Source organism: Schistocerca cancellata, chromosome 7, assembly GCF_023864275.1.
Source record: "Schistocerca cancellata isolate TAMUIC-IGC-003103 chromosome 7, iqSchCanc2.1, whole genome shotgun sequence".
NCBI classification, from domain to species: domain Eukaryota; kingdom Metazoa; phylum Arthropoda; class Insecta; order Orthoptera; family Acrididae; genus Schistocerca; species Schistocerca cancellata.
The window spans coordinates 54,946,217-54,966,176 of record NC_064632.1 but is presented as its reverse complement, the minus strand read 5'-3'; the positions used below and the strand labels follow the sequence as shown (position 1 = coordinate 54,966,176).

The 19,960-nt window shown below is 46.2% G+C and overlaps 1 protein-coding gene across 3 annotated transcripts in view; it reads right to left on the bottom strand.

The window, feature by feature from the left end:
* Nucleotides 1-19,960, bottom strand: part of LOC126091847 (KH domain-containing, RNA-binding, signal transduction-associated protein 2-like) — a 537,235-nt gene that overhangs the window by 54,251 nt on the left and 463,024 nt on the right. The window lies entirely within an intron of this gene.

The window sequence follows — 19,960 nt, the reverse complement described above, 5'->3', positions numbered from 1 at the left end:
ATTTTCTCCAACAAAGCGTACCTTAAGAAGCACAACGTTATTTGATGTCTACATGGGCGCTTAATCTCACGACGACAGCAGAATGCCTGAAAACAGGACACCTTTCATTCTGTTATAAATGGAGCATCTGTTCTGAAACGACGACGTAGTTTTAAGAACCGAGCAGGTGACGTCTGAGGAGCAGTGGAGTGGATGAGCCGTCTGAAAAGCAGGCAGGTGACCAAGTACTGCGCTTGCCAAACGACTTTGAAGAAATGTGAACAAATAATTCCTTAGGTGAAAACAATGGATCTCTGTCATCCAGTGACACACGAAATAAAATTCAGCAAGCGGTTATTCACTATGACTTGCAAGCTAATACCAGGTTCTCAACTTAGATATATTAATATTTGCTACTGTTATGCATCTGGTAGAAATTCCGTACGATCTGTAGAAGTCAAGGACAAACATGACGAACAGTAATGTCTTTGTTACCTTGAACTTTTTCGGCAAGGCCACAAGGAATATACAACGACGACTTTAAAGTAAAGGTCACGGAGTAGAAAAATTCCAGCAACTTGTAGATATGTTGACGCACACATAAATCTAGCTACGATGAAAATTCCGCGCGACAAAGTGAGAATACGTTTTAATAAGTGTCTGAGTGAGAGGACGAAGAAACATACTACACAACCAACACTGGCTTTTCGTGTCACTGGAAAACAAAACACACAGTTGTAATCTGGATGCAAATAATCATAATTCATTATAAAATAATACAGGTTATACGAGAATACCACAGTCTTTTGCGACCGTAATAAAAGTATTATTTACACTAAGACTACGTGAGACGCTACATAATCTGTGTTAACCATGTAACTGCGACTACGGAAAAAAGGGCTAAAAACATAAAGACAAACTGTGTCATTCATTGCAGTCTAAGTCTATGAAATTATTAGTATTATTAAAAACTATCCTATAGTGCTTGTCTTAATCTGACCTTTGAAGCAGCACACGACAAAACTGACCAGTTCTCCCGAATTTCTACAAACCTAGCGTTACATTGCACTCGTAATATACTAACTAATTTCAGTCGCACATCTGCATTCTAGTTATTACTACCACGGGAAACCGCAATCTGGATGGGCGGCAGGAAGTATAAAACCCGCTCTACCCAAATGTTAATTCAGTGCCGTAATCAACCTATCTCTGTCAGGAGGAAATACTGTCTAAATCGTCCTGCATATCCTTAAAAGTCAAATGGTTCAAATGGCTCTGAGCACTCTGGGACTTAACTTCTGAGGTCATCAGTCCCCTGGAACTTAGAACTACTTAAACCTAACTAACCTAAGGACATGACACACATCAATGCCCGAGGCAGGATTCGAACCTGCGAACGTAGCGGTCGCGCGGTTCCAGACTGTAGCGCCTAGAACCGTTCGGCCACTCAAGCCGGCCTTAAAAGCCATTGAGGGTCAATACTTTACTTTCCTACACACACACACACACACACACACACACACACACACCAAAAAAAGTTTTGCATCACCCCGGTTCCTAGAACTCCTGAAGATAGACGTTGACTGCGGGTATTGAATCACAGATACAGTCCCTTTGACTGTTCATGTCACTAAACCGGCCCAAAGATGTAAACAACCATGCATGAGCAGCGCCTATTAGACGGAGGGAGTGCGACAGCCGATCAGTTCCAGTCATTCCACCAGGAAGTCAGTACACGGCTCGTGTTGTCTGTAATTCAACCATGCCCAGACGATCAATACCGCAGTTCGATCGCGTCCGCATTGTTACTTTGTGCCAGGAAGGGCTCTGAACAAGGGAAGTGTCCAGGCGTCTCGGAGTGAACCAAAGCGATGTTGTTCGGACATGGAAGAGACACAGAGAGACAGGAACTGTCGATGACATGCCTCGCTCAGGCCGCCCAAGGGCTGCTGCTGCTACTACTACTGCTACTGCAGTGGATGACCGCTACCACGGCTATGGCTCGGAGGAACCCTGACAGCAACGCCACCATTTTGAATAATGCTTTTCGTGCAGCCACAGGACGTCGTGTTACGACTCAAAACTGTACGCAATAGGCTGCATGATGCGCTACTTCACTCTCAACGCCCATGGCGACGTCGCTCTTTACAACCACGACACCATGCAGCGCAGTACAGATGGCCCTAACAACATGCCGAATGAGCCGCTCAGGATTGGCATCACGTTCTCTTAACCGAAGCGTGTCTCTTATGCCTTCAACCAGAAAATCGTCGGAGATTTGTTTGGAGGCAACCCGGTCAGGCTGAATGCGTTAGACACACTGTCCAGCAAATGCAGCAAGGTGGAGGTTCAAAAATGGCTCTGAGCACTATGGGACTCAACATCTTAGGTCATAAGTCCCCTAGAACTTAGAACTACTTAAACCTAACTAACCTAAGGACATCAAACACACCCATGCCCGAGGCAGGATTCGAACCTGCGACCGTAGCAGTCCCGCGGTTCCGGACTGCAGCGCCAGAACCGCTAGACCACCGCGGCCGGCAAGGTGGAGGTTCCCTTCTGTTTTGGAGTGGCATTATGTGGGGCCGACGTACGCCGCTGGTAGTCATGGAAGGCGCCGTAACGGCTGTACGATACGTGAATCCCATCTTCCGACCGATAGTGCAAACCATATCGGCAGCATATTGGCGAGGCATTCGTCTTCATGGACGACAATTCGCGCCCCCACCGTGCACATCCCGTGAATTACTTCCTTCAGGATAACGACATCGCTGGGCTAGGGTGGCCAGCATGTTCTCCAGACATGAACCCTATCGAACTTGCCTGGGAAAGATTGGAAAGGGCTGTTTATGGACGATGTGACCCACTAACCACTCTGAGGGATCTACGCCGAATCGCCGTTGAGGAGTGGGGAAATCTGGACCAACAGTGCCGTGATGAACTTGTGGGAAGTATGCCGCGACGAATACAGGCATGCATCAAAGCAAGAGGACGTGCTACTGGGTATTTAGAGGTACCAGTGTGTACATCAATCTAGACCACTACCTCTGAAGGTCTCGCTGTATGGTGGTACAACATGCAATGTGTGGTTTTCATGAGCAATAAAAAGGGCGGAAATGATGTTTATGTTGATCTCTATTCCAATTTTCTTTACAGGTTCCGGAACTCTGGGAACCGAGATAATGCGAAACTTTGAGGTGTGTACAATAGCGTTGTCCTATGAACAATACTATCGTCAGGTCGCTCAACGTCAATCACAGGTCGACCACTCAAACGTTCTTCCAGCAAATCACGCATTTTACAAAAGTGAGTGTACGATAGTTTTGTAAAGCCTCGCCGCCAGTTTTGTAAAGGCCTCATCGCTACTGCTGTGGAGGCCAAGTTGCCACTATTACGGTAGGCCGAGTTTGAGAGTTGGTGCACGGCTTCTGATACAGTACATCGCTAAGACAATTTCTCCCTGCCACTATTACACAGCTATGCCCCAGCGTCGGGTAACAGGATAGGATAACGAAGGTTCTACAACACTCCGACAAATTATTAACACAGTCACACAAATGAGTTAAAAAAAGTTTACCTATCTTTGTAAATTGTTGATTGATTAAGTTTGCAACACGGCTTGTAATATAACACGAAAAAAGGCCCTCAATGGCTACGTGCAAATAATCGCAGGTAAACTTCGCAGTACGTAGCAAATATAATTTACAACTACTGTCTGTTCACTAAATTACGTTCCCTGTCAAGCCTGGACGAGTGCCGAGTCTGTATGGCACTAGCACCAGATCGAATCTTTGCGCCTGTGGTGCTTTAACCCTTGCTGTGTCTTGTGCGGACGACACAGGAGATAGCATCCCTGCTGTCAGAAAATAATGTAATACGAAACCAAACACCCACAAATATAGTTAGGCGGGATGTGCAAGGACGAACCTTTCTTTGTAATACTGCAGACGCAACACACATGCAGAAACGATTACAAGGGCCATAGAAATTGCGTACTCCTGACAATGTATCCAAAAGAACTGCAGTCATGTTCGGCAATATGTGCGGCAATATATTTCCGAGCCAGTAATGTTTACAAGGGCCACAGCATGGTAGCGAAATGAACAAAGGCGAGCTAGTGGAAGTTAGTGCCGCGCTTCTGCATTTGTATTTCCCAAGTGATAAAAGTTGGCAAGCAAAGAAGAAACCGAGCTTCGTGGATGCGTTCTTTTTCACGTAAACGAACTGTTTCCGAAACATTACGATGTGCGCAGATGTGACATACCTTTTCCACAATGTTCACGCACGATTTCGAATATATTTTTGCACCACGAGCTCATTGGGTGCGGTCAACCGCTCCTGCGACACTCTGCAAAATGACGACTTACAGAGGGAAGTGCCAGATGAATTCCAACTCCGGTTCACAAGAAGATGTATTCAGAATGACTGAGCACTTATTAAGACTGCTGACCACTCGGAATAAGTCAGCCAGTGTGTCTAAAGGATGAAGCTATCAATAGTATAGTTCCTGTTGGGCTCCTGCAGGAGCTGGCTGAACAAGTAAATCAGAATTAATGAAGTCACCATAACCTGTTGTTTCTTCCGCGGTGGGGGTGCTGCTGTTGAAGTACCACCCAGCAGACTCTCATAAATATCCTCATACCAGACACTCATTCTCATATGTTTGCTGGCGTCTCTGTATACGACCGTGATTAGACTGTGTACGTAATGCTCAACACATCAGCTATTTACAGGGAAGCGAAGGCCACTGCAATGCCAGATGAAGCATCCAGTCAGGACTTTCGTTTCCAGTAGCAGCAGGCGACCGCCTGAGGTGTGTCCCATATGTAAACGACTTTGCGCCTTCGTACCGCTGCTTCCATTAGCGACCACCTACCTGGTAGGTCGCCACGTTCTAGCCTGAAAGAGGGCCCCCTAGTCTCCCTGTTAATGTACACCAATTTCTCAGCACGTTCATCGTCGCTGGCCACGGTCGAGTGTGGGCCGACGACTTCGGTCATGCTGGATGTTACAGTTCAAACACTGTCCTCTTCCCAGTGTCGTAAGCGGCAACCAAGAGTTCATCAGACTGCCGGGCGTTGTGCTGAAAACCAGTGGCTGCCGCTGCTAACACGATCTCTCCGAGCCAACAATACTGACCTTGGCGACTAGCGCACTTGCAGCACCTATGTCAGGATGTTTCATTAACGGCCATACGAACAGTTCTAGTCTCTACCATCTCTTCTACACATGTCCAGCGGCATTTTCTCATGGCCTACGATTAACCGATTGCTCCACCACTATTAGGGTCAACTCCCAGACCAAATGTTCTAGGGTCAGTAGTTTCTGCATCAAGAGGACGTTCCAACTGTGGCATCATCGCAAACTACGGGTTTTAATTTTGATGGTAGAAGTATGGTGAGTGGACTTCCTATTTTTGTTGCTTCTTCCATTCTTGGGCATGGGACAACGTTGGTAGCGAGACCTGATATGCACAGAAACCTGCAGGTACGATGCATGAAAACTTAAAGACACCAGCAGATGTGTTTCGGTTAGAAGATAACTATAGGAAACAGACACCGTATTATACTTTTTTGTTGATAGAGTATGAGAAAAAGCCAGGGTCACAAACACGAGCAATGACGACTCTGAAAGCGGTCAGAAGATGGGTGGAACATGTAACCACGCAGGAGGAAACTAATGCTACTTTGTAAAGGCACGTGGATACACTGACAGGAGGCAATGAGGCTATACAGGGAGGTTATGTTTGGTTTGTGTGGCACCCAACTGCGCGGTTATCAGCGCCCGTACAAATTTCCAAACTTTACTCTGTCCAATCTCACCGCTTTCATGAATGATGATGAAATGATGAGGACAACACAAGCACCCAGTCCCCGGGCGGAGAAAATCCCCAACCTGGCTGGGAATCGAACCCGGGACCCCGTGAGCGATCGATAGGCTGCAACGCTAGCCACTAAACCACGAGCTGCGGACGGACCCTTTTATCAGGTAAAACGACTGAGTATACGTCAGTGTTTACTGATAATTTTGGAAGCAGCAGCGAGTCTGGAGTGTTGTTCGGATGAACTATGTTTGCACATGGCTAAATTATGGTTAATGGGCGAGGCAAAGACGTACATAATGCAGCATGAGGTGTTGAACAACATAAATAGAATACAGTAAACAGAGTTGAACAAGATTCTTTAGGCATCATCTCAACGGCATACCCCAAAACTGGAATGATTCGGTGGTAACGTTCTCAGATACGATTAGGAAAATAAATGTGCAAACTTATGAATTGACACAGTGCGCCAGTTTTTTGAGGACGCTTCCACCCGACATGTCGAGGAGAGTGCAGGTGGAAAATCAAAATAATTTTGCTTCTGCCATTGAGGTTGCTACGTAGCCGGCAACCAAGTGCAGGATAAACGAAGCGCTTTTTCCTCGAAGGTAAAACGCAAGTGTCGGGACGCCACACTTGGAAGCAATGCAGCAATCACAGTGCTATGAATGTAAAATGGTAGGGCACCAAATTCAGGATTGTAGGAATGAGAAACAGGACGGTAAAGGTCACTGAAAAACTATTCCACAACCATCAAACAGCATACCCAGAAAAGTTCACTGCTACAAAGACATATGCTGAGGTGGCGTGTTGTTTGGCCGACATAATGAATGGTACGGAATACAAGTTATTAGTGGACAAAGGGCTGTGTGTCGGCAGAAAGTCGTGACCTTCTGGGTACGAAGAGGCTGAATTCTCGGTGTTACAGGTTGTGGGGAGTAGGGGACAATGCAGAGGGTCAACTGTCCTCAACTGTTATATGTAAGCGAGGAACTGTCGAGAGCAACTGGAAGTGTAGCTGCATTCCAGTGAGGGGCACTGAACAATCTTGATGTTAAATAATTCTGGAATCCTGGTGTTGGATTTAGTGAGTAAGCATCACACAGAAATTTATAATTCACAGCACAATGTCGAACATGATGGATTGTTGTTACTACTGGGAGAAACAGCTGCGAATATACACTGATTGGCCAGAACATTACGACCACCCTACCTAACAGTAGGCGCGTCCAACACTGGTACAGGTAACAGTGGCGACACGTCCTTATGCAAGCATGAGGCCTTGGTAGGTCGCTGGAGAAATCTGGCACATCTGCATACACATCGCCTAGTTCCCCTAAATTCTGGGAAGGGGAATGATGAGCTCAGTCTCCATGGTCAATCACATCCCAGATGGGTTCAATCAGGTTCAGACCCGACGATCTTGAGGGGGGGGGGGGCGGCAACACATCAATTGGAAGTCGCCACTGTGTCCTTGAACCAATCCATCACACTCCTCACCTTGTGACATGGCGCATTATCTTGTTGAAAAATACAACTGCCGTCAAGAAACATGACCGCCATAAAGGTGTATATGTTGTCTGCAACCAGTGTACGATACTCCTTGGCCGTCATGGTGCCTTGAATGAGCTCCAATGGACGATGGATGCTCCTGTGAATCCTCCCCAGAGCATAATGGAGCCGCCGCCAGCATGTCTCCATCCAGCACTACAGGTGTCAATGAGCTGTTCCCCCCCAGAAGACAACGGATTCGCGCCCTCCCTTCGGCGTAATGAGGAATGTATCGGGATTCATCAGACCATCAATGCTCTGCCACTGTGCAAACTTCCACTGCCGATGGTCGTGTGCCCATTTCAATCGTAAATGTGGATGACGTGGTGTTAAAGTTGGCACGTGGATGGGTCATCGACTGAGGAGCGTTTGATGCACTGTGTGTTCAGACACACTTGTACTCTGCCAAGCATTCAGTCTGATGCTAGTTCCGCCACAGTACGCTACCTGTCCTGTATTACCAGTCTTCCAGCCTACAACGTCCGATATCTGCAATGAGGGGTTGCCCAACCCCATGACTTCTGGACGTCGTTTCACCGTGGTTTTGCCATTTATTGAAGATGCTCACCACAGCACTCCTCAAACACCTGACAAGTCGTCTGGTTCCCGAAATGCTCGTGTCGAGCCTCTGAGTCATCACAATCTGCCCTTGGTTATGTGCCTTCCCCATTCTACAAACAGATAGCATGCTCAATGATACCACACGCACTGTGGTTTTGTGTAGACTAGCAGGCATTCCTCGCAACATGACGTTATCGCCTGTACGCGTCTCTATCGATAGTAAGTCGGTGGCCATAATGTTCTGGCTGATCAGTGTTTGCTGACACAAGGTTCTCATAGGATGAAAGTGGAACCCATTTAAAAAAGCATACACGATCACTGAGGTTCACTTCACATATAAAATACCAGAAGGCGCAGTGTAGGTACTGACCTCCCAAATGATATTTTGTGTGTTCTAGAGCGACTGGAACATAATAACAATTTGCATATGTTGCACTATTTTTTACATAGGCATGGCACACACTCAAAATGTGAATGAAAAGTACTTGGAACCAGTTACTGTGGATGATTTTGGCTCTGACGAAGTGGTTTTACTGGAGGGGTTATTAATTACCTATTTGGTTACCCTGCATGAGGGCACCTTAGAAAGGTCAAGTGTGGACCCGTGCAAACTGTCACTGCAACTGCATTACGCAAAAAAGTACAGCACTTGAAGGAGAGTGATAGGGTAGCCATAGAAATGCTCCTGGTATATGCGTAACTGTAGCGTGTTATGTCACACAGAAACTCGTTTTTAGATTGTGATGCAAAATGAGACAGCCAAAGTTGCAACTCTGGATCTCTCTTTTTCCAACACAAGCTTGTGATACAGTTCAAGAATCACCAGCGACACCCGTCAATCAACTGCCGAATGATGACATTTTTAAAGGGAGTTGTAGTATATGTGAAGTCCCCATTGTCATCATGCCCAAAATATCATCAGAAGGAACATGGAAATACTGCCAAAATCGTTACCTCAACGTTGGAACTATCATGCATGCGTATCCTACATAGAACATCATGGAAACATTGGACAGTCTCAGTCAGGGCAAGCGTTTTTCACCGATGGATCTACAATGTGGTTAATATCATAAGGAAGTAGTGCAGAGGACCAGCCGAAGACTGCAATTAGTATCACATGTTGGCGTTACCAATATGGGCAAATGCCTTTTCGACATTGCCTTGCCAGTTAGCATTGAAAAGCGTTACTTTGCAGTGGCAGGAATGAGCTATTAGGCCATGTAATTAGCCACAATGGCATCAAGAATGACTAGAAAGTGATATGTACAGTCTGACTTCTCGCCACCACAAGCAGGGAAACAACTGCAGTCATTTTTTGGGATTATGAAATTATTATACAAAATAAGTCAAAGAGTTTGCTGACATTACTGGACCGGTAACGCACTTGCTGAAGAAGGGTCGGAAATTTCAGTGGACGGCTGACTGTCAGTCCCCGATTTGAGGGATTCAAAAATGCACTAACAACTAGACATGTGTATTTCTGAATTGAAAAAAAAAAAATGTTTATCCTCTCTCGTGATGAGGGCAATCAAGCAGTGAGATGCGTTCCGAGTTACAAAGTCGGTAGTAAAGAGCACCCAACAGCACATGAATCGAGTCATAAAACCAAACAGAATTACTCAACTACATAAAAGGAGGTCTTGAGCTTGATCTAAAGTATCACTTACTTTCGTTGTTATCTGTAAGGCAGGAAATTTGAAGTTGTAACAGTCCACATGGCATTAAAGTGGCTATTAGGACCGAATGATCCTTCAATCACATTGACCTGATGATGGGCATTAAAATTTAGCGAAATTGATTATGAGGTAGTGCACAAATCTGGTAGAAAGCATGGCATTTCAGACGGTTTGAGCAGCCAACCTGGGGGTCATAAAAAAGCATAGCCAAAGCCTCAGAATGGCAGAAGGTGCAGACCACTCATGCAAACTGCCACCCATTCTAAAATGCAACCACAGTTAATTATGCAAAATTAGGTACTGTGTAGATGACAATGTTCAAGCCACTTATCATGGCACTTCAGCAATGAAGGAAGAAGAATTACAAGAGGTTCACCATCACATGTTAGCAAGAGATGCAGGGTGAAGAACAGATTGTAGACTAGCTGAAAAATTTTCGGTGGAGGATGCGACGACAGGATATTGACCAATATGCAATAACGTGTGTGTGTGTGTGTGTGTGTGTGTGTGTGTGTGTTTTACCTGACGGTTTTCTGTGCCACTATGCTCTCTGAAGGAAATGTGTGGTTTTCTTTTCATTATGTTACCAGTAATGGGCACCTGAAGCATTAACAAACCTTGCTCCATCATTTAACCTGGTGTGTGTGTGTGTGTGTGTGTGTGTGTGTGTGTGTGTGTGTGTGTGCGCGCGCGCAATGAATAAATGTGGTTTTTCGTGAAAGTAACCAGTAGCTTTGTATCTGCTGCAGCAGTTTTTCTCTGGGGCTCCAGTTTGCCAATAGCAATAGTGGAAATAGAAACGCAAAATGTCATGCAGGTCCGGCCGGTGTGGCCGAGCGGTTCTAGGCGCTTCAGTCTGGAACGGCGCGACCGCTACGGTCACACGTTCGAATCCTGCCTCGGGCAGGGATGTGTGTGATGTCCTTACGTTAGTTAGGTTTAAGTAGTTCTAAGTTCTAGGGGACTGATAACCTCAAATGTTAAGTCCCATAGTGCTCAGAGCCTTTTTGTCATGCAGGGCCATCAGAGGCAGTGAGACAGTGGGTGAAACATGTAAGTTGGCAGGTAACAACGATCGTATTTTTGGTGGCTTTCCGCACGACAGGTGAGCGAAAATGGTTAATGCTTTATGTGGAGAGGGCTCTTACTGTTCTGCTGGTGGTTGTTAAGTACAGACTGGTCTGTGGCCAGTCTACAGAAGAAAGTATTCCAGTTACTCAGTGGTTGAATTTTAATAATCTTATTTCCATTCTTTGGTTGTCAGTTTTAATCACACTAGTTGTTATATTAACAGTTTTGAGGAAAGATTTAAGATCAATCCTGATATTTTTAAATAAGAATACACTATGTAAGAGTGCACTATACTTCATGTGTTGGGCAGAACAAACAGACAGCTTCACAGATTGGTAGTGTAGTGATTGCATTCTCAATGTACCAAATAAACATTCTCAATGTACCGGATAAATTTAAGAATTGTAATTATGATTGGTTAGTTGGTTTAAAAAAGGGGGAGGGGGAGGGAACACACTGCTAGGTCATCGGTCCCTCATTCCGATTAAAATAATTCCACAAGGGTGGGAGTAAGATAATCGAGACATACAAACCGCAACTGGAAGAAAGGAGACCCCACAAGAATGACACAAGAGCAACAAACACTAAAATGGATAAAATTGGACAAGAAAACCACAGAGATGCAAGAAACATGTGGAAGGGATCAAAACAAGAGAGCAGATTCCCATAGCTGGCTGGCTGGCTGTCTGTCCATGACAATAAAAAGGAGAAGCCAGCCACTCAGCAACACATTAAAACCTCCACGAATAAAGCACTAGGGTGGAGGACACAAAGGGACAAAGGACATGCGCAAAACTTAGCTCAAATAATAAAATCCACCCCCACGAATAAAATGAAAAACTAAAGCTGCTGTTGAGGCACCGTCACCAAACACCGAAGGTAGGGTGCTGGGAAAGTTAAAAGTTCACCGCAGAACGGCTGAAAGTGGGCAGTCCAGCAACTGTCATTTGTGAGCCACAGCGACACTGAGGTGTGTCCTCACGACGAAGAAGTTAACCATGAATTAGCTACATAAGGCCAATGCAGAGCTGGCAGCGGCCAACTGATAATTTGTGAGAGGGCTGTATGGAAGACGTCGACACATTCATAGTCTCCTCAATAACACGCAGTTTGTTGTGCTTACTGTTACGCCATTCCGTCTCCCAAAGCCAAAAAACCCTGCGGCATATGAGAGAATGCAGGTCAGTTTTGGAGATGCTCATCTCCAGTAGCGGTTTCTGCGTAGCCTTTTTAGCCAGCAAGTTAGTTGCCTGGGATTCCGACGTGTCCTGGGGTCCACACAAACACCACTGAATGACGGGACCATTCCCGGGCAAAAATGGGATCCTGAATGGACGCTGCCACAGGATGGTGAGTGTAGCACTGGTCGATAGCTCGTAGGCTGCTCAAGGAGTTAGTACATAGGAGAAATGACTCACCAGGGCCTGAGCGGATGTGCTCAAGAGCACGAGATATGGCCGCCAGCTCTTCAGTGAAAACACTGCACCCATCTGGCAAGAAATGATGATCAATATGTCCTCCATGAACATACGCAAAGCCTACGTGACCATCGAGCCATCGAGGTGTACGTGAATGGACCTCGAGGAGAGGTGGTATCAGGAAGGATTCCAGTTCAGATAGGACAGAACGCACGTGAACCGCAATCTTAAGCCCTGACCTGGGCCGCCGATTCGGGAGATGAACCCCCATGGTCGGGAAAAGGAGACGGTAATTCATATGCGCAGGAGAACTACAAACATGTGTAACCTAACTATCGAGCAGTTGTGCAAGCCTAACCTTCAATGGAGGGACTCTGGCCTCTGGGCTCGTTTTAAAAGCTCACGTCACTAGGCGAAAGCCAAAGTGATGCAACTGGATCGAGTAAACGCAACGCTAGGGGCACCGCCGAACCACAAACCAGACTCCCATAGTCAAGGTGGGAGGCTCTGTAGAGCTGCAGCAGCATAGAGCGATCTGCACCCTAACAGCTGTTGCTCAGGCAGCGGAGGGCATTGAGGTGCTGCCACAACTTCCGCTTAAGCTGACAAAAGTGAGGTAGCCAAGTTAATTGGGCGTCGAAACCAGTCCTAAGAATCGGTATGTCTCCACAACAGTGAGTGGATCGACATTAAGGTAAAGTTCTGGTTCTGTATGAACGGTGCGACACCGACAGAAATGCGAGACACACGAACTCGCGGCTGAAAACTGGAAGCCGTTGACTTGAGCCCATGACTGCGTCTTGTGATTGGCTCCCTTTAGGCGCCGCTCAGCAACACCAGTACTGGAGGAGCAGTACCAAATGCAGAAGCCATCCGCATACAGCGAAGGTGAGACCGATGGCTCTACAGCTGCTGTTAGACTGTTAATAGCCACTAAAAATGGAGAGACAGTCAATACAGAGCCCCGCTGAATGCCATTGTCCAGAATATGGGGAACTATGGGAGGCACAGACTTGGACACGGAAAGTATGGAGCGACAGCAAGGGTTGGATAAAAATCAAGAGTGGGCCATGGAGACCCTACTCATAGAATGTGGCAAGTATGTGATGTCGCCAGGTCGCGTTATACGCTTTATGTTAACGACCAGATGTTGGCGTCTGGAAATGGCTGTTCAGATGGCAGACTCGAGGGAAACAAGATCATCAGTGGTAGAGCGACCCTGGCGGAAGCCGCCCTGACATGGAGACAGTAGGCCACGTGACTCCAGGACCCAACCCAACCGCTGACACACCATATGTTCCAACAGCTTACAAAGAAAGTTGGTGAGGCTGATGGGCTGGTAGCTATCCACATCAAGCGGGTTTTGACCATGTTTAAGCACCGGAATGATGGTGCTCTCACGCCATTGCGATGGAAAGACGCCATCGCACCTGATCCGGTTGAAGATGACGAGGATATGTCGCTTGTAGTCAGATGAGAGATGTTTAATCAGCTGACTGTGGATCCAATCCAGCCCAGGAGCTGTGTCGGAGCAACTTTAACGGCACTGAGGAGCTCACACTCTGTAAATGGGGCATTATAGGATTCACTGTGGTGTGTAGTGAACGAGAGGACTTTCCTTTCCATCTGACGTTTGAGGGTGGGAATGGCTGGGGGTAGTTCTCCAGCACAGAGGCTCGAGCATCGAAGTGCTCGGCAATCGCGTTTGCGTCGGTAGATAATACGCCACTGACGTTAATGCCAGGAACACCTGTGGGTCTGGTACCCAAAAAGACGTCTGACCTTCGTCCAGACTTGGGAAGCTGACGTATGGCACACAATGGTCGTCATGTACCTCTCCCAACACTGCTGTTTCCGTCATTTTATAAACTGGCGAACGCGGGCACGGAGCTGCATAAAGGCTATTAGGTGCACTATGTCGCTGTAGACCTCGCCGACGCTCTTTAATTGCCTCAGCGACTTTCAGGGACCACCAAGGGACTGTCTTTCGCCAGCGTCAACCTAAAGAACGAGGATTCGCGTTTTCCACCGAAGAAGCGCCCATTGCAGTTATCTGCTGAACGACATGATCCATGGCACCATGTGGGGGAGGTGCAGATGTGAAGGCTTCCCAGTCTGACTTCCTTAAAGCCCATCTGGGTAGGCGTCCGTGAGCATGACACCAGGGGAGTGACAGGAAGATGGCGAAGTGGTCACTACCACACAAATTGTTATATGCTCTCCAGATGGGAGAAGGAAAGTACTGCTAACTGAGAGATCAATAGACGAATATGTGCCGTATTGAAATGTGTGGTGGCCCCAGTATTTAAGAGGCAGAGGTCGAGTTGTGACAGTAAATTTTCGACCTCTCTACCTCGGCCAGTAAGAATGGAGCCACCACCCAAGGGGTTATGCGCAATAAAATCTCCTAAAAGTAGGAAAGGTATACATTGCGGGCAGTTATTTCCTGCATCGTCCTTATCTGACAGCCACAGCTTCAAGAGGTGTTTGAACGGCCACAGGTTCGCTACATACCGAGTTCAGGACATAGAGGCAAACTCCAACTGACACTCTAGTATAGTTGCTACGGTTCCTGTAACATCTCTTATAGCCACAAAGTGCAGGGGTCCACAATGCCGAGAACCCGGTTTCCTGGAGGGCAATGCAGAAAGCAAATGGCTCTGAACACTATGGGACTTAACATCTGTGGTCATCAGTCCCCTAGAACTTAGAACTACTTAAACCTAACTAACCTAAGCACATCACACACACACATCCATGCCGAGACAGGATTCGAACCTGCGACCGTAGCGGTCGCGCGGTTGCAGACTGAAGCACCTAGAACCGCTCGGCCACAGCGGCCGGCTGCAGAAAGCAGCTGTAAAGCTTAAGAGTTGCCGTACGTCAGCCTGGTGGTGGAAAACACCGCCGTAATTTTACTGGAGGATTACGTGATATTGAGACTGGGAAGGCATTATACACTCAATGAGGCAGTTACGCCTCAGGGTCACCTGCTGCCACCAGAGGAGTACCTGTGCGATAGACATCCATTGTGTCTGAGGGTCCAGCGAGATCTATGTCCTCAGTGGGCGCCAGAATCTCCACCTCATCCTCAGTCACAGAGCTTGTAGGCAGTAGTGGTGTGGGTGCCACTGCAGTGACTTGTTTCTTGGGGTCTTTTTAGGTTTCTCTCGCTGCTCCTTAGGTTTGTCCGGCTGGGAGGGCTTCACTGATTCAGTCTCAGCGATTGAGGAGGACCGTAAAGCACTATGGCCAGCTACCTTTGGTTGCTTCAGCCACTAGTGGGTGTGACCTTTGCCACTGGAAGGAACCTGGGAAGAGTGTCACCCAAGGGATCTCTTCCTGGTAAGAGGAGCTGAAGAAAACTTACGCTTCTCTGACTGGGAAGTGGGGACTGACGTCCCCGATGGTGGTGGTGGTGGGGGGGGGGGGGGTGGGGGGGGGGGAGCGGTGTTGCTCCTGAAGTAGGTTGTGCAGGACCAATAAGGAGGGAAGTGCCCCCCACCATCAAAGGGGTAAGTGGAGTCTCACGACTCTGAGAGCCAACAGTATGCAGTGGAAAGGAAAATGGGGGAACCGTTGTCATAGCGGCACGTAGGTTGAGTTCATATGCATACGATGTAGCGTCTCATATTTTCGCTTACACTCAGTGTATGTCAGTCGGTCTAGGGCCTTGTATTCTATTATTTTTCCTTCTTTCTGGAGAATTCCGTAGTTTGGCGAGCAAGGCTAATGGTGCTCTCCACGGTAGACACAGATGGGAGGTGGGGCACAGGGAGTATTTGGATGTGAAGGACGTCTACAATCCCGACAGGTGATGCTGGGAGTGCAGCGAGAAGACATATGGCCGAACTTCCAGCACTTAAAGCACCGCATCGGGGGAGCGTTATATGGCTTTAGGTTACAGTGGTAGACCATCACCTTGTCCTCCTCGGGTAATGCGTCACCTTCAAAGGCAAAGATGAAGGCACCGGTGGCAACCTCATTATCCCTCAGACCCCGGTGGCCGCGCTGGGCGAAATGAACAACTCGCCGCTCTAAATTGGAGTGCAGCTCATCGTCAGACTGCAAAAGAAGGTCCCAGCTTGTCACAGGCGAGTAGTGCCCGTGACTGGGCAGACGATGCTGCTTTCATTAAGACCGACCCTGACCGCATTTTGGACAAGCCCTCCTCCTACCCAAACTTGTCCTCTAAATGCTCCACAAAAAACTGAGGCTTCACTGACGAGAAAGATTCCCATCAACTTTCGTACACACAACGTACTGGGATGAATAAGCTTTGATGCCATCCTTAGCCTGGCGTTTCTCCCATGGTGTGATTGGGGCGAGGACGATTTGGGGTCGTATTTCTCAGCATTGTAGTTAGACCTTGACCGCTTGGAGACTGCTAGTTTGACCATCATCACGAGATGACGTGTTACGCTTCATGACGTGTTATCCACCCTAATGCCACCCACTCCGATCAGGGGCCCTCCCCATGGGCGTCAGCCAGCCGCAGCAAAGGACACCTGGCAGGATAGCCATTGCTGGGAGTCCCAATGCCCCAGGGTGATGGGTATCTACTCCTTAGCATACGTGGCGAGTTAACGGCGCAGGCATCAGCAGAGCGATCCCTGTGTGGTCATGGGGCTACACCCAACAGGGTAAATGGCGGCCCACCAAAACGGACTGGCTACTATGCTGGATATCAGAAGCAAACGAACTAAGAATTCCATTATCGTCGACAGCGCAGAAAGTGATACTGCACAGAGGGTATAAGAAAACGTACCCAGCAGGGTGGCCTCGCCCAACAACTGGAGAATGAGCGGAAGACCAGATCCACGTCAACAAAGGACGTGAGAGGTCTCAGCGCATGACTGACACAATGCACCACGTATGGCGCCCTTCCCCAATTGGCTCGCTCTTCGGGAAAATTTTGAAAACTGGAGGTCCAACCCTATAGGGGACCATGATATCAAGGTCTAACGTGTGAGACTCCTTTTAGTCGCCTCTTACAACAGGCAGGAATACCTCAGGCCTATTCTAACACCCTGATTCGCAGTAGGTGTAATATGAGACGTAATTTTAGAGTATATTGAGTTTTCTGAACTTGAAAATCAATGGCTTTGTGCAGTCTATTGTAGCGTGAATGCCTGTTATTCGATAACCTGCAGTGAATGTGAACACCCATTCAGCTAGTCAATGTTACACAAAACATATTCCAAATTTCTTTTCTACTCTTCTGTCGGGTTTCTTAACCACAGTAAAATGTCCTGCATTTTCCAATCAATTAGAAGGAAGAAAGATTAGAGTCTAACATCCTGTCAATTGGAGGAGACCCCATCAATCAGTACCAACTGGAGGAGAACAATCAATCAGTACATTGATCTGTAGTGTGGAATTAATATCTGCACAGCCAAATTATTTTTTTGCTACAAGAATTGAGTTGGTTAGCAGACTTCCTCCATTTGTGAAACACGATCACATTTAGTTCATCCTTTCATTAACTTCCCAAAATATGCTCCCACATTGTTTGTAATCCTTGCTATATTTCTGTAAATTTTGTCTAAGCTGTACCTCAAGGTCTTCTTTGTATGTACTGTGCCATATGAACACTGTGTTCATCAGCCCAAGTAGTATCTCAGAACACACTGTAATTTTACATGTATGTAGATGAGCCAGTCGTCCACCTAGAATTAGTACAAGGTAAGGTGAATTTGTCTGTGAAAATGTGTGGCCCTAGAGTGGAGAGTGCCTCGTGACAGACTGAGCAGGCCACTGCGGCCATTACTTGCAAGCCATATGTGTCAGCAAAGGAGCAGATGTGGGTTAATCCCAGTATGGAGAATTTTGGCAAGAGACAATGCTCAAAGAAATAGCAGTGTCAATCTTAAAGTCAGCTACATTATGGCTCTTTGAGAGAGTATAACAATTTACAGTCGAATATTAACGCAAACTTGAGCAATCCCAGAAAAATGAGGCACATCCAGCGACACAAGAATAATTTCAGTACCTTTAGAACAATAGAAATTAATATTGAACAGTGAATGAACAATTTCACAATGAACCTCTGAATTAACAAATTTTAAACGCTATGTGAGATTTCAGCATCCAGTATCTCAGATAACAGCTATCATCCTGGACAGCTATGTATGTGTATCTATTTTATTTTTGATTAATTACACCGTTTATATCTTTTTATTATGGAAATGTTTGTGAGGACATCGTATTCTCCACATTTACATAGCAAAAGAACACAGCATCGATACCTCATATTTTGTCATACTTGTGCATTTATTTAATGAACTGTTTACTATTTTGCCAGTAGCTTTATTAAAGTATCGATAGTAAGTGCTATTAAAGAAGTCTTAATTTAAAAGTAGTCAAATTCATGTGTTAGCGGACACCACAATTGAACAGAGAATGAAAAGACACTTCTGTCAAGATGGAATTATTAATTGTTTCAGGGTGTATACGCCGACAAGGAAAATAAATTCCACTATTTTTCCCGGATTTCCCAAAAAAAAAAAATGGTTCAAATGGCTCTGAGCACTATGGGACTTAACTACTGAGGTCACCAGTCCCCTAGAACTTAGAACTACTTAAACCTAACTAACCTAAGGACATTACACACATCCATGCCCGAGGCAGGATTCGAAACTGCGACCATAGGGATTTCCCCATCAATAATGCACTTTCTCCCGGGTGAAAATACACTTTTTCCGTGTTAAGTGACAGTATACTTTTCCTCGGAACTGTAAAACTTATCAGTCCTTTGATTACAGTTTTATACACCTGAATAGAATCTCCTGCACCTTAGAAAACGAAACCCGGGGGAAAAAAACACTTTTTGGAAAGACGTCTCATGCACAGCAACATGTACACTGCCTATTTTCGTATTACGAAAGTATAAATTCAAATTCCACCAAACATTGCATGTTACTTTCCGAAGCATTGAAATCGAGATTGCGATGCGCTTTTGTAAGCCAGTCATAGCTCATGTCACATGATCTCGCCAGCGGATAACAGTGGGTATTCAGAGCATAGGACATGTAGTCAGCCAATAGCAACATCACTGTTATGTAGCGCGAACATACAAATAAGGAAAAATTAATGGTTTAAATTAACATGCATAGCCTTGCTACAAGAAAAGAAAAGCCTTCGCATATAATATTGGTCTCTAAGATTAATAAGCTGCAAGAGAAGCTAAGCTTTCACATATAATGTTGATCTTTATTGCGTGTGTTACATTTTAAGACACATCACATAAATGTGCCACTAAAATTTTTGACGACGACATGAATAACTGATGTTCTGGGCTGGAAATTCTTCTAAATAGTCGTCCTCATAGAGTTGATTTTTAAATGAGAGTCAAACGCTCTGTAATTTAAGAAATTCATCTTACATTCTCGCACATAGTTCATCTTGCATAAAAGGAAATTTACTTTGAAAGTAACGCTTTTCAAACAACCATCGCAATATTTTCCCACGACCTGTTAGAAATAGGTTCGTTTCAGCAATTGCCGGAGAGCGCCAGCTAACAGATCCGCTAGCTAAAACGAAATAGGCTTGCCTAATATTGCAGCAATTGTAACACACCAAATAAACATCACTGTTTTGGCACAAATGGTTATTTTTACAACACGACAGAACACAATTCACGAAGTACCAATATCAAAATGCCTATTACGCCTACTACAAGTAAAACGGAATTCTAGTCAAAGGACTGACCATTTGACTGCAGGATCACAGCTGCAGGTTATTATTTGCAGCAAATTAGCTGCGAGGCATGAAAGCAGATGTGCACGGCTCGACCCTATGACTACATCGAGCTATTCTAGGAGCACTGGCTACAGGTCGGCTATAGCTACAGCAACAACCGCCACGGGAATATGGGGCGCCTC